Genomic DNA, 15,613 nt, shown 5'->3' on the forward strand with positions numbered 1-15,613 from the left:
TTCCTTCCTTCCTTCCTTCCTTCCTTCCTTCCTTCCTTCCTTCCTTCCTTTTCCTTTCCTTTCCTTTCCTTTCCTTTCTTACTTTCTTCCTTTCCTTTCCTTTCCTTTCCTTCCTTCCTTCCTTCCTTCCTTCCTTCCTTCCTTCCCCTTTCCTTTCCTTTCCTTTCCTTTCCTTTCCTTTCCTTTCCTTTCCTTTCTTACTTTCCTTTTGAGACTGGGTCCCACTACGTTCCTCAGGCTGATCTTGAACTCCTGGCCTCAAGTGACCCTCCTGCCTTGACCTCTAAAAGTGCTGGGATTACAGGTGTGAGCCACTATGCCCGGCCATATAGGATCATTTTGAATTAGATGAGACCTGCCCTATCAAATGTTCAGACATTAGTATAAAACTGTAGTAAATAACCCAACATGATATTAGTGCAAGGATAGAGAAATGGGAGCAGACTAAATGATCCACACTTATGTATATATGACATTTTGTTGTATGTGTAATGGGGTAGAGAATTTGGGTCGTTTTTGTATTCAAGCTACCATAGCAAGCATTCAAAACAGTAACTCTTCTCCTACTCATTAGGTGTCACCCTTTTCTAAAACATTCCAGTAGATGGATTTGATTAAAATGCCTTCTGAAACTCACATCTCCCACCAGAAAAAAGTGAAGACTATAATTTTCTCTAAGTCAATGTTATGTGGTATGTAATAAAGTGCCCCAAAAGTTTTAGTCAGACTTGAACTTTAATAAGTTTAGAAGCATAACTGCTAGGTCCTTCAAAGATCATTTTAAAAATTGTTTATTTAAATTATTTTCCACTATAATTTTGCAAATTTGTAATAATATATTTATATTTGTATTTTAGTTTTAATCCCTCTGATGGAAGATGGCAAATGATTGAAATCTAAAAACGTTTATTTTTCAAAATTCTCAGAACCCCCAAAATATAAAATAAAATAAATAATTAAACCTTTAAATAATTTTAAAGATTGCAGTATTTATCATTCTTAAATTATTAAAGCCTAAAACTGCAGTAAGACTTTGGGACTTGTTTTCACTGGGAATAGAACTCCAGCCATTGGCAATCTTGCTTTCCTAGAAGATAGTTAAGAGCCATGAAGTAGGTGAAAAAGATGTGATGACCAATCAAAATAGATGATTCAAAGCCCATAAATGTAGGCTCACACACTAGTCACAAAACAGATCCTTGGGTGCTTCTTTTGAGCCTGTTTACCTTTATTTTAGAAACATATTTAGCAAGTCTTATTACCTGGTCTCCAAAGCCACTTAGGTTAAAAGAAGTAAAGTAAAAGGCAGGAAAAAGACTGCTACAGGCAAGCATACCCACAACAGTAAAAGATGATAATTAACAGGCTGAAAGCAAGAAGAGAGACAGAAAAACTATAAGCAGTGCACACATATACACACACACACACACACACACACATATATTTTAGAGGTCCTGGACTATTTAATTTAAAGCCAGATGGTTCTTGAATGTATCAATAAATCCTGAAAATATCACTTTAATTGCAACACAGCATGTTTATAATGGCCAAAATCCTAAATTTTGTTTGCATTTTGAAAAGGAAAAGATCAAAGTTAATGTATTTGAGGGCTTTAATAGGTAAAACCATAGTCATCTTAAATATCAAGAATGATTTACTCTCCTAAGTATTTTTGCATGACCAATATTTATATTATCTCCTTCATATATTCTGCAACAACAAAGCTTATTGCTACATTGTTTGTGGGTAGCATTTAATAAATACTTGTTGAATGAACTTAAATATGCATATCAAATACCTACATCTCCTCAGCTTCCCTTTCCCAGTATGTACCTGCTACTCCTGCCTGCATACAGGAAATAACAAAAAAGCAAAAACCGAATGTCACTGTTGGCTAGTCATTTTCTCTGAAAAAGGTTTTCAGTTTCTAGTTTCAAAAATAAACTTATATTTTATTGCTAATCAGTGAGTGAGCATGTGATTTTTATATGTACATATATAATAAATGTAAATATGCATGTACACATATAATGTATCTATGCATTTTTATGTATGTGCATATGTATAACTACTAAAGTATAAATATTGACACATATCAATATCTGAGGGAAAACCATCCTGTTAGAGTTTCCTAAGTATAGGATTTTCTCATGATTTAAATGGTTCTCTACATATGGATTCCCTTGAATCACTTGGAAATTATGAAAATAAAGTTTGTTAAATGTTGATCTGGAAGAACACTCTCTCCCTTTTTATGATGAGAAGAATTTATTCTTCATTACAAAATTAACAAGAATTTTCTGTGATAAATTCGTATAAATTAGTCAAGTTAAATAAAATGCATTGTGAGAAAGCACAAAAACAGAAATGGCATGTTTATCCCTCAAGCAGTCAAGCTTGAAGAGCCAAACTTGCTATGTGGGTGGGGACTGTATTTTGACCACATCAAATTTTCTTGAGTAGCAAAAGGGTACCTTTATTTCTTCCAAGTCAATGAAAGTTTTTAAATGTCTAGGAATCATCTCTTGATTTCATGAGAGAATTGGGGGTATACACTGGGGAGAATCAAATCAGGTCCACTTCACTCAGGATGACCCAGGCCTTTGTCCTTACCAAGACAAATTTACATCGTTTGGATAAGAGATGTAAATTGTCCAAAATACAAATTAAGAGAAGAAATACTTGGCACAAAAATACTTAAAAGGAACACTTTTGTATAAGCAAACTTGAGTGCTGTATAGTTCTATTTTACTTAAAATGTTGCCATGTCTAGAAGACACAGTATTTTAACAACTTCATGGTATAAGTATATAGATACTGGATTTTTAATTTACACACACACACACACACACACACATATTTTCCCCCTCCATCAAATAAGCTATGGACAAGGGCCATGAAAGTGCAATTTACAAAGAACCAATTATCAAATACAATTTGCTAGTTAAACACTAGAGAATTTTATTTTATTAGTGAGCCTCCTGATTTAGTGCAACTCTATTAGCTAATGAGTTTTTAAAACCTCCTGAGATTCTATGAACTCCGACAAAAATGGATACTGTAATATTCGGGTTTAAGGAATTATTTTCAAGTACTGATGGAGTAAATTTAGAAGTAATAAATGAACTATTAAGTATATTTCTGAACTGATTTTTGATAGTGTCTTGAAGAAAAAGAACTATGTCATCTTTATTGCTCCCACCAATTTTTCAATTTTCTCTTCTCTTCTCTTCTCCCTCTTCATCTCTCTCTCACTGTCTGTCTCTCTTTTAATGCACACATGCATGCATACACACGCATCCAGAGAATAAAGTCTAGAAATCTGAATTTCATTTTTAGCTGTGGAGAGCTTTCCATTTTCTTTGTCGCAGATACCTGAAGTTAGATCATTAATCTGATCCTAACGTGCCCATTAAACTGTAGTGGGCTCTTTATAAAAGTTATTACAAAATGTGCTTATGATGAGGCCTAATAAATTTGGTTTCCCTATCTTTAAGCATTACTAAAGTGTTTCTAGTCTATAGTCACTTGCCCTGCATTAGCATGTATAATGTTTTAGAAGTGGATTTGGCAAAATTTAGTTTTTAATTGGCTGCGATTCAACTTCATAACTTCTGTGGAACAATGAGCAATTCTCTAATCATTTAACAAATCGAAATTTAAATTCTAAATTCTCTTTTCTCCTATGTCTTAATCAAAATATTGCCTTAGCTTCTTTCCACAAAGAAGTTCAACAAAGAATCTTTGAGTACTTATACAGTTTTAGAATTTACATACTAAACTGATAAGTTGTTGTTTATCTCTAGAGAAAGATAGTGCATGGGATAAAGACTGTTATGTTTCTCAGGTCTCTCTTTTGTCACCAAAATAGATTTTGACCTTGTTGAATCACGCAATGAGAAATAAACCAGGAAGATTTGTTAGAACATTGGTCGTTGCTATAATTTAAAAAGCTAAAATGCATAAAGTGTTTCTATAATTTGAGGTAATTACAGAATAGTCATTTTTATTATGTTTTTTAAATTTAAGATATAGCTAAGCATATTTTTGAAATCATTTGATTTTGATGTGATCGATGCACACATGTTTTTCTGATTACTCCTAATGTGTGCCAAACTTTTCCATACCTTTTATATGCTATTTCTAAACATCTTATATATGTAAACCCAGCTTTCTCATCTTAGAGTTAAACATAGTCACTCTTTAAAGTAATATTTATACTTTCTAGCATTTAAGTTTGTATTTTCATGTTGGATGCTTATGCTTGCTAGTATTTATTAATTATAATTAGGAAATACTTCTAGTATTTCATGATCTACATTGGGGCTTTGTGGTCATGCATGATAGAGGTCTCCTTAGGACTGTGTTCATTATAGTTATAACTTCAATAAACTTCATTTGCAAACTGGGGATATCCGCTCTACCTGGTTCAATGGAGTTACGTTTATTAAATGAATTAACACATGTGAAAACTGCCATGCAAATAAAAGTAATAGTATAAAGAGGGCCCAATGGGAAAGGGGCACCAAGAGCTCTGTGGGCTGCAGCCGCCACAGCTTCTCCTTAGCACTTCTCCTCAGCAGCAGAAGGGCTGTTGACCTTGCTTTCCTTCATTGTCTTTAGTGGGTGACTATAAATGAGGGGTTGAGATGGGGACAGAATGTGTGCGGCCTCATCCTGGACTCACTGCCTCGAAGCCTCCCATTATGCCTTATTCCATGAAGGTTTCCCACTTGGTTCCTCACCACTGAGTCTTTGGGTCATGGTATTGCAGACAAGATCAGCCCAGGTAGCATTGAGAAGGAGGAAAAGTGGGTCTTGCACTCTCCCTTCCATTCATTGGCATGTTCCTTTCCACATTCTACTTCTTGGGTTCCCAACACCTTCCCGAAATGTTTCAGTCACGATTTTCCTCCAGGGACAGGATTCCCATACTCTGAATCTCCTCCCCTTCCCTTCTCTCTGTCGTTCATCTGAGAACACCTGGACACACAGAGGGGAACAGCACACTGGGGCCTACTGAAGGGTGGTGGGTGGGAGGAAAGAAAGGATCAGGAAAAATAATAATGGGTACTTGGCTTAATACCTGAGCGACAAAATAATCTGTACAACAAACACCCATGACACACGTTTACCTATGTAGCAAACCTGCACATCCTGCACATGTACCCCTGAACTAAAAATACAAGTTACAAAAAGAATAAATAATAAAGCTCATCTGTCCTTTGTGCCATTCTTAAGGTAGCATAGAGATATAATGTTTTGATCTATATAAAAATACCAGGTTAACCAATGTTAAATATGGTTTGTTTTTCTGTCTTTGAAAGTACAATCTGTTAAAGGATTAAAAAAGTACATCTGGATAGGAGGAATAAATTATAATGTTCTATAACACTATATGTTATATAACTATAATTATAGGATAGCTATAGTTAACAATAATATTTTATATAGTTTGAAAGAGCTAGAAAGAGGATATGGAATTTTTCCAACACAAACAAATGATAAATGTTCAAGATGATAAATATGCTAATTACCCTGATCTGATTACTATACATTATGTATCAACACATCACTATGTACCCCATATATGTATATAATTATGTCAATTAAAAAATAAAATTTAATAAAATTAAAAAAATAATTTTTAAAAGCACAATTTCACAAAGCTTTAAATATACTAAATCACATGGAGAATCTCTGAAGGGGGTAAAACATGAAACTTTTTCTTATTTGACTATAAATCCTTAAAAAAAGTTTATTCCCAGGAGTTTATTAACATGCTGCTGGGCTTAGAACAATGTCCAAATGTTTATTCTTGGCCTTCACATTGTCTCTGATCTGGATGCATAAAATCCTTCCTTGCATTTCAAGGAAATTGAACTTCTATGTGTTGTTCCCTAAACAAGTTTCAAACATTTATATCTTTGCATTTTGCTCTGTCTATCCTTTTCCTCAGATTTGCCCTTCTTATCCATGCGTGACCAAATCTTGCATATATTTTGGGGTTCATTTCATGTGCGATATCTTCTATGCAGAGTTCCCTAATCCACCCAGCTGGAAGGAATACCTCCTGATTATTTTTTGTTTGATTTTTTTACACAGGGTCTTGCTCTGTTGCCCAGGCTGGAGTGCAGTGGTGCAATCAAAGTCACTATAACCTATAATCCTGGTCTCAGGTTGTCCTCCCACTTCAGCCTCCCAAGTAGCTAGGACTACAGGTGCATACCACCATGCCCAGCTAACTAAAAAAAATCTTTTCTAGAGGTAGGGTCTCACCAGTTTGCCCAGGTTGGTCATGAACTCATGGCCTCAAGTGATCTTCCTGCTTCAGCCTCTCAAAGAGCTGGTACTACAGGCATGAGCCACAGTGCTTAGCTCTCTCCTGCCTTTTAGAGCAAATTATTTTGTTCTTATTTTTATGGAAGCAGTCACCTTTTTACATGTTTGCAAAATATGACTATTTAGTTTTCAATATATAATATAATCATTGAAGCAAAGCACGAAGAAAAAAACCAGTTACTATTCATAATTCTGTCACCAGAAGTATATACTATTAAAGTTTGTTCTCTTTTTCCTGTAATTTATTTTTTTAGAGTGATCTTTGCTCTTTATTTTTGTTTTTAAAGTTTAATTTTATTCTATTTTAAGTTCCAGGATACATGCACAGGACGTGCAGGTTTGTTACACAGGTAAATATGTGTCAGCGTAGTTTGCCGCACCTATCAACCCATCACCTAGGGGTTAAGCCCTGCGTGCATTAGCTGTTTATCCTAATGCTCTCCCTCCCCCTGACCCCTCTACAGGCACCTACATAACTTTTTTTTTTTTTTTAAATTAAGATTATTCACTGTTTTCTACTTCATTACTCCTTTCTCTGATTTAACAATAAATCATGAGCATTTACTCATAACAAAATATTCTGCAACATAAATGTAATACTTGCATATGGTTTTATTGTTACCATGATAACCATTCATTATATGATGAATACTTATTATATGCCAGATTCTGTGCTACATAGTATACCTAAATTACATAGTTTGATTTTTTTTTCAAATTGTCATCGTATGAAGTAGGTATTATCTGTTTTACAGATGAGGAAACAACTGTTAGAGAATTTAAGTATCTTGCCCAGGATTGTAAAACTAGTCAATAGCAGAGTTGCAACTGCAGTCCTACTAAATTTTGCTCCAAAGCCTTGTATTTAACTGTTATCATTGACTCCATTTGCATCATTTGAAAATTAATTTAAGCAATTTCTTATTCTTGGATATTTAAGTTATACTAATTTTTTCACTGCTGTTATTAAAAAGAAAACAAAATTGTGATTAAAATTTTGATAGAAAAATCTTTGCACACATCTATGCTTATTTTGAATAAATGTCCTAGTCATAAAGTTGTATAGTTATGAATATTTTATGATTATTGCTATCTAATTAAAATTTGCCCTCCAAATATTTTTTGGCAGTTCTTAAAACAACTACTATAAGGCTGGGCAAGTAGTAGGAACTGACTCAACACTTGTGAATTTGACATAACTCAGTAGCGAGGATTTCAGGGGAAAGGAAATCAGTGGGCCAATATATGTCAGCATTGAAACACCCCTTTCATCTCACAGTTACTCTGTTTCTGCAAAAAACCTTTCCACCTACCTTGTCTCATTGATCAAACAGTTTGAGGTTGGAACCTTAATTCAGGATAATCACTTTTAAAAGGAAGTAGTTAAATTTGAACAATTATGTTTCTTAATAAATACTTCTTATGCCAGCAGTGACATTTCTACATAGAGAATCCTCTTTGAATCCTTCCACCACTAAATTTCCTGTATGCTGTAAGCTAAGGCAGGTAGTAATTTTCTTAAGAATTGCTGTATAACATTGGCAGATCACTGAAGTGCGAATTATTAGGATGCAACAAAACTGATGCTTGGAGCTCCTGACTGGCCTTCCTTTACAAACTTCTTAGATTAAGGGCCACTTGTGGCAGCCAAGGGCAGACTTTACCCAGGGCATTCTTCAAAGAGCAGCATCTAGACTACCAAGGTTGCAAGGAACATTTGGGACCATCAACTCACCTTTCAACTCCTTTCCCAGTAATACACAATGTATAACTCCCCTTTTAAATTAGACTATTTTAATTAAAAGTATTTTGGATCCGTGTATTTTAAATAATTCATTTTAAGGTTTATTTAATAAATGTTTAATAAGAGCAACAAATAGTTTTAAACTTAGCCTGTTCAACAAAGTTAGCACATGCCATTTAGTTGATATGAGTTAATAATGTATGAAAAAAACAAGTGTTTTTGATAAATTAAGATTTTAAACTGGGAACCACATCTGTTAGGTTGGGAACAACACGTAAATCTACGTGAACACAATACAGGTTTTCTTATTGCTCAGGCAAAAGGCTAAAACAGACCAGCAGAAGACCAGACCGAAGGCTCCACAAATCCTAAGTTCTTGGAATTAATAATTTTTCCAATTTTAGAAAGGTAATAGAAGATATATTTACCTGGCACCTCTAGGGAAGTCTGGGAGGTCCCCTATTATCAAACACATTGCTATTTCTGCACTGAAAGAACAGAGGAGTCACAAGAAATAGATAATCAGAAATGAGAAAAAGAGCTTCTGGAAGAGAAATTAGAATAAAAATTTGAACTCTGGAGGAGGAGCAAATGTTTTTCTGGATCAACCCATTGAGAAAAAAATAAGCAAACAGAGGAGGATCTGTCTCCATGAATGAAATAAAGGTACAAAGAAAATCAACATGTGTTTAAAGGGGGGCAATTTCCAGCAGCTTATGCCATAGAAAGGCTCATGACTGACGGGCTCAGGGACCGCATTCCATGATTGTCAGCACCCACTGCCCCTGTGCGTGAGAAGCAAGTTTGCTTTTACTAGAGGGGACACAGTGCCTTTTACAGACTACCAGGTTCAACAGAGAAAATTAGTGCATTAAATTAGTGAAGCCCTCCCACCCAAGCCATGCTGTTTTGTAGAAATGGTTGTTCCTTCTCTCTCAGTGGCCTCTCGATGGCCCTCTAGGTAGACGGTGTATTCACTAACTCCTGGCCTGCAGTACCTGCCCACCTAAGGACACCCTGAAGTGAAAAATACTCCTCTTGATCATTGTTCTCCAAAGCCCCTAGACATCTGAGGAAGTCTTCTAGGAGTCCACCCAAAATTCACTGGGAGCTGATTTCAATCTGAGCTATAAACTGGGACTATGTAGACCCTTGGTCCTGGACTTCACGTTCTGTAAAGAATGAAAGGAATAATATTGTTATCTATTTTATATGACTTATACAATAGACATTTTATAAATAGTCTGTACAATATTTTATATTATATGTTATCTGTTTCCACCAGGATGGTGCCACCAGGAATAATCAAAGTTTGTGACTAGTTTCTTCCAATGCATACACACATGCAAAGGCCATTGAGAAATTAAAATGAGAAATGTATGCCAAAAGGGGTTAAATTGAGGGACTCTACAAGTACTTCTTTTTGAAGCTGCAGATAAGATCGATACCTCTTTTTCTAACGCAGTGAAGATTACTGGGAAAACATGGGAGTTAAAGAGAAAATAATTGCACCAGTGTTAGGAAAGTACTTTCGTATTTTGAAGGATATGGTTTTGAGATGACCTGTAAATCAGATATATTGATTCTAAGACACTGGGGTCATTCGGGGAAGCAATTAGATGTGGCTCTCTTAAGAAAAGGAAAGAAACAAGCTGAAACATTTTACTATTTTCTATGATTATCATTATTTTTGGATTCCAAGGTTTTATTGAATGTCAGGTCCTTAGCATGTGAAGAAATAGAACTTAGTCTATTGAATTAAAGCAGATATAATTTTTGTGCCTATTATCAATGTGCCATAATCTTAGCTTTATCACAATAAATAAAAACTCTACAAAGAAAGGAGTGATATCAAAATAGTAAGGTAAATATATTATTGCCAAGCTTAATATACATTTTTGTTTGACCTACTGTATTTCATGTATAAAATGTTACATATAAAGCAACATACCTTCTAAAAGAATAGTTACTGATATACATTGAAATAATTGCATGAAATCTACTTCTACTGTTCTGAAGGCACATATATTTGTGTTGCTGGATATTTGTGGTACAAAAGACCTAGAATGAGTGAATCTGGCATAGGGAATGGTAAAATATATTCCTAAAAGCATGAGAAAATAAAGAAAAGTGTATTTAGTGTGAGCTACATAGAAATCAAATCTTGGAAGATAAGAGATTTCAAAGCCTTTGCTTCTTTGGTTAAGCTTTCATGGAATGCATAAGATAGAAAAATGAATAAAGATCAGAAACTTGAATCTTGATTTGGGGAAAAACCAAGATTTTATATTACAGCCACTTTTTCAAGGGTGACTTAAATTCATGCAAGCTGTTTTCATTTTTTAAAAGAGCAATTTGAGTTCTGAGAAGACTCCTTAGCCATTTTCTTGCCCACTAAGTCTTACTTAATTTAAAATACTAAGTACTATTTCCCACCAAGTCAATGAAACTTTGTTATATGAATTCTAACATTGTCAAGGTTGGTTCAGAACCTAAGAGGCCACACACTGGAAGTGAGATCTAAATTTGGTGATAAAATTTAGTGCAGGAGAGCTGGGTGAATATCATTGGCGCTGTTTTCATTTTGCAGTTTGATCTAAAGGAGAGCTGGGAAGTCCTTGAAATCCACTGCTTAGAGCAGATTCATTGACTGAGATGGTGTTTTTATTTTTTGGTACTTCAGACTTTGGTCAGTCCATTGAGAGCAAGTAAGTAAATATTGCCTCTGATGTTAAGAACTATTTGGTAAAGATGCCACCTGATTGGACTTCTTTAACTTATGCTGAGGTCTAGTCAACAGAGCAGTGTTTTTTTTTTTTTTTTTTTTTTAATAAGGATTCACAAGTTTCAAGGATCTTCTGATACTTTAGGATCACAATAGCAAATTACCTTTGCCACTGCATTTGGTAGCTATTTAGCATACTTGGTTTGTGTGTGAATCTTTGTTGTTAATGAATTTCCCTTTATGACCCATTTTGTGTCCTAGACTTGAAAAATTATTCCCCTTCCCTGCCCTTGGTTGTTACTTAAGAGATAGGCAGGTCTGAGCACAGGCTGAGGATTGACATTGCCATAAAAATAGAGACTCCAATAGGAGAAAATAAGACCAGCAGAGATTTTTGTGTTGACTGACATTATGAACTAGACAGGATTCCTCAGCATTTGGCTGATTTTTTTCTGTGAAAAAAATTTGTTTAGTTTTAAAGCGTAGTGGGGTGCTGGGTAGAAGTTTGAAAGGCATCATCAACTACCTCACAGTCTCCAGTCCACTAGATAGAGAGACCCAGAACAGAGGCTCTGTACATGCTGAAGACACATGAGACCAGAAGTGGAGGGAGTCTGCCTGAAGCTTCAGCCCCCTTCTTATTCAGCTCAGTTCCTTGCTGGATTAAGGTGATGTAGCTCCTCACTCAATCTGCCCAACAGAGAGAAGAGTGAACCCTTCCTGTGGGAAAATAACATCACCTTCAATTTCCATGATTCTTTCATTCACAGTTTCTGGCATACAGTAAAAAATTACCAGGTACATAAAAAGGGAGGATAATATGACTGATAAAAGAAAAAAACAATCAATAGAAGATAATTAAAATCTTGGAGTGAGGGGATAAGTATTTCAATATAACTATTAAGTGTATATTAAAATAGAGGAAAACTTGAACAAAACGAATGAAAATTTGGAGAACCTTGGAAGAGAATTGGAATCTGCTTTAAAAAGAATCAAATGCATATCAGCAATTGGAAAATCTTAATTGTGAAATTAAGAACTTATTAGATTAATTAAGAGTAGACTGGACATAACAGAAAATAGGTTGAGCAAACTCAAAAACTAATCAACAGGAAATGTCCAAACTAAATTACACTGAGAAAAAAAGAATGGAAAGAGCAGAACAAGATACAGTCATGTCACTTAATGACCAGGATATGTTCTGAGCAATGCATTGTTAGATGATTTCATCATAGTGTGAAAATCATAGAGTATATTCACACAATACAGTTCATATGGAAAAACCAAATGCCCCATTACCATGATCGAATATTAATCATTTCCCCTACTTCATCTGCAATGCCAATATCATGTGTCTTAGATCAGGTTTCTATATACGCTCCATTATAATATCATGGAATCACCATTGTATATGTGGTTTATTGTTGCCTAAAATGCTGCTGTGTGGCACATGACTGTATAAGAGACTTTTGCAACACTCCACACTAATAAAATAAATGAGGAAAATAACATACTCATCTAAAGAGGTAGATAAAAACATTTGATAAAACGTATAGCAAGTATTTTTTCTATTTTGAAATATTGAACATGTTCCCATGAGTTTGTGAATGAGACAAAGATATCCACTATTACCAATTCTAATCAATATTGTACTGAAGATCTTAGTTAGTTCAATAAATCAAAAAACAAAATAAAAACTGATAAGCTTTGGAAAGTAAAAATACAATTGTCATTATTCCTAGATGATAGATGTGATTAGGTTAAAAATCTAAAAAAGTGCAAAAATAAACTATTATACTTAAGTGAATGTAGCACGATTACTGGATATAAAAACCAACATACAAAATCAGTTGTATTTCATATACTTGCAATGAACAATTGGAAAATAAAATTTTAAATGGTATTCTTTACAATAACATCAAAAACTTCAAATTCCTAGAAATCTAACAAAAATGTGCAACGTCTCTACAGTGAAAACTATAAAATATGTCTGAGAGAAAGTTTTAAAGGGCTAACTAAATGGGGTGCTATCCTACATTCATTTGAAAGATCCACATTTTTTCATTTGAGTTCATTCACATGCATTTGTAAGAAATACTATAGATACTCCATACAGTGTTCAACCAGTTTCCCCTAATTGTAGTATATCATATGAATCTAGTACAATATCACAATCAGGACATTGACATTTATAGAATTCATTAATCTTATTCAGATTTCCCCTGTTTAAAGTATACTCATGCATGTGTGTACGTCTATATGTATGTCTGTATATGTATTTAATTCGATGTGATTTTAACACGTAGAGATTTATGTAATCACCACCACAGTAAAGATACAGAGTAGTTTCATTTCCACAAGGATCCCATATATTTGTCTGCCTTTTTCTAACAACATCTACCTCCTGCACCTCCTCCCCCATCTCTAACCTCTGGCAATCACTAACTTATAGTGATTGAATTCATTCTTCCTGACTATAATTTTGTCATTTCAAGAATGTTATATTAACAGAATCATACAGTATGCAATCTTTTGGGATTGACTTTTTTTCACTCAGCATCATTTTCTTGAGATCCATCCAAGTTGCTGAATATATTAATAGTTCATTTCTTTTTATTGCTGAAAAATGACATTGTTAAGAATGACCATAAAGTTACAATATTTAGGAAAGTGACAGAAAAGTAGACCAATGGAACAGAATAGAAGGCCCAGAAATAGACCCACACATATACAGACACTTCAGATCAGAAAGAGATGCCACTGCTAAGAAAGGAAAGAATGGAGCAGTGGAATATCCTCGTGGGGAAAACACAAATGTAACTTGACTCTTACGTCAAACTTCACATAAAAATTAATTTGAAATGCATCGTTGAGCTAAAATTAAAAGGCAAACAATAAGGCTTTTGAAAGAAAACATAGGTTAAAATTATCATAACTTTAGGCAGATGAAAATTCCTAAAAGAAGATGCTAATGTACAAACCAAAGTAAGTAAGTAAAGGATTCATATACAACAAAGGATTAATATACAAAATATATAGAGTTTCCACAAATTCATTAGAGAAGAAAACAGCTCAAAAACAAAATGGGCAAAAGAGTTGCAGGGGCGCTTATCTGCAGAGGATATCCAAATGAGCAACAAGCATAACATGAAAAAGTACCCAATATCATTAACTATCAAGGAAAATAAACTAAAATGGGATGAGATACCTCTGCACCCAGAGCTCTCCAGAAATACAAAGTCGTAAGGGCAAAGATCCTGAGGTCAAAGTGAGCCTGATGTGCTTAAGAAGCAGAAGCAAATGTGGCAGACCTTCGTGAGTGAGGGAGAGAATTGAAAATGATGAGGGCGGAGAGGAGGGTAGGGCCATTAGGGCTGTGGAACTTAATTTTTTTTTTTTTTTTTGCTCTTAATAGTAGTAAAAAAAATAAACTTTTTAGATTGCAAGTCTGAGTGACAGCTTCCTATACAATACTTAGTATTAATAAATGGACATTCTAATTTTTTTTATTTTCTTCCATTCCATTCCATTCCACTCAACTCCATTCTAAAATGCAATGTCAGTTGTAATTCACTAAATTAATTTTATCCAAAGTCTGAACGAAAGAATCTATGATCTTATCATGAAAATGGCTTTAAATTTTATTTCAATCTCATCAGAAACCAAAGGCAACTGGAACCAAATCAGAATCAGTAATGAGTGATATAAAACCACCATAGTGATTTAAGCAAGGTTCCTACACTGTTGGGGAGCTTGATTAGGGTAATTCCAAAATAATTAGGCAGATTATGCATAGGCATGCTGTCTGAATCTGCTTGTGTTGTTATGAAGAAATACCTGGCTGGGCGCAGTGGTTCATGCCTGTAATCCCAGCACTTTGGGAGGCCAAGGTGAGTGGATCACAAGGTCAGTAGTTCAAGACCAGCCTGGCCAAGATGGTGAAACCCCATCTCTACTAAAAATACAAAAAAAAATTAGCCAGGCGTGGTGGTGGGTGCCTGTAATCCCAGCTACTTGGAAGGCCCAGGCAGAGAATTGCTTGAACCCAGGAGGTGGAGATTGCAGTGAGCCAAGATCCCTCCAGCCTGAGCAATAGAGGGAGACTCCATCTCAAAAAAAGAAAAAAAAAGAAAAGAAAAAAGAAAAACAAAGAAAAAAAAAAGAAATACCTGAGCCTGTTACTTTATAAAGAAAAGAGGTTTATTTGGCTCATGGTTCTGCAGGCTGTACAAGAAGCATAATGCCAACATCTGCTTCTGGTGAGGCCTCAGGAAGCTTCCACTTATGATGCAATGCAAAGGGAAACAGGTGTCACATGGCAAGAGAGGAAGAAAGAGAGAAGGGAGGTGCCATGATCTTTTTAACAACAAGTTCTTATGGGAACTAACAGAGCGCAAACTCATTCATTACCGTGAGGATGGCAGCAAGTCATCAGTGAGGGATCCACCCCCATGACCCAAACACCTCCCACCAGGCCCCACCTCCAACACTGGGGTTCAAATTTCAACATGTAATCTGGAGAAGACAAATATCTCAACTATATCAAATGGAATCTCCTTAAGAATAAGGCCACTCAAGTTTGTCTAATATATATTGTTTGAATGACTGCAAGCAAATCAGGTGTCCAAATAAAATTAATCCCATCTTTCTCAGTTATCCTAAAATTTGCTCTCTTATAATTCAGAGTCATTGTTTAAAATGTGGTATCGGCTGGGCGTGGTGGCTCAAGCCTGTAATCCCAGCACTTTGGGAGGCCGAGACGGGCGGATCACGAGGTCAGGAGATCGAGACCATCCTGCCTA

The sequence above is a fragment of the Colobus angolensis genome, unplaced genomic scaffold (genome assembly GCF_000951035.1).
Source record: "Colobus angolensis palliatus isolate OR3802 unplaced genomic scaffold, Cang.pa_1.0 Scaffold445, whole genome shotgun sequence".
In the NCBI taxonomy this organism is placed as follows: domain Eukaryota; kingdom Metazoa; phylum Chordata; class Mammalia; order Primates; family Cercopithecidae; genus Colobus; species Colobus angolensis.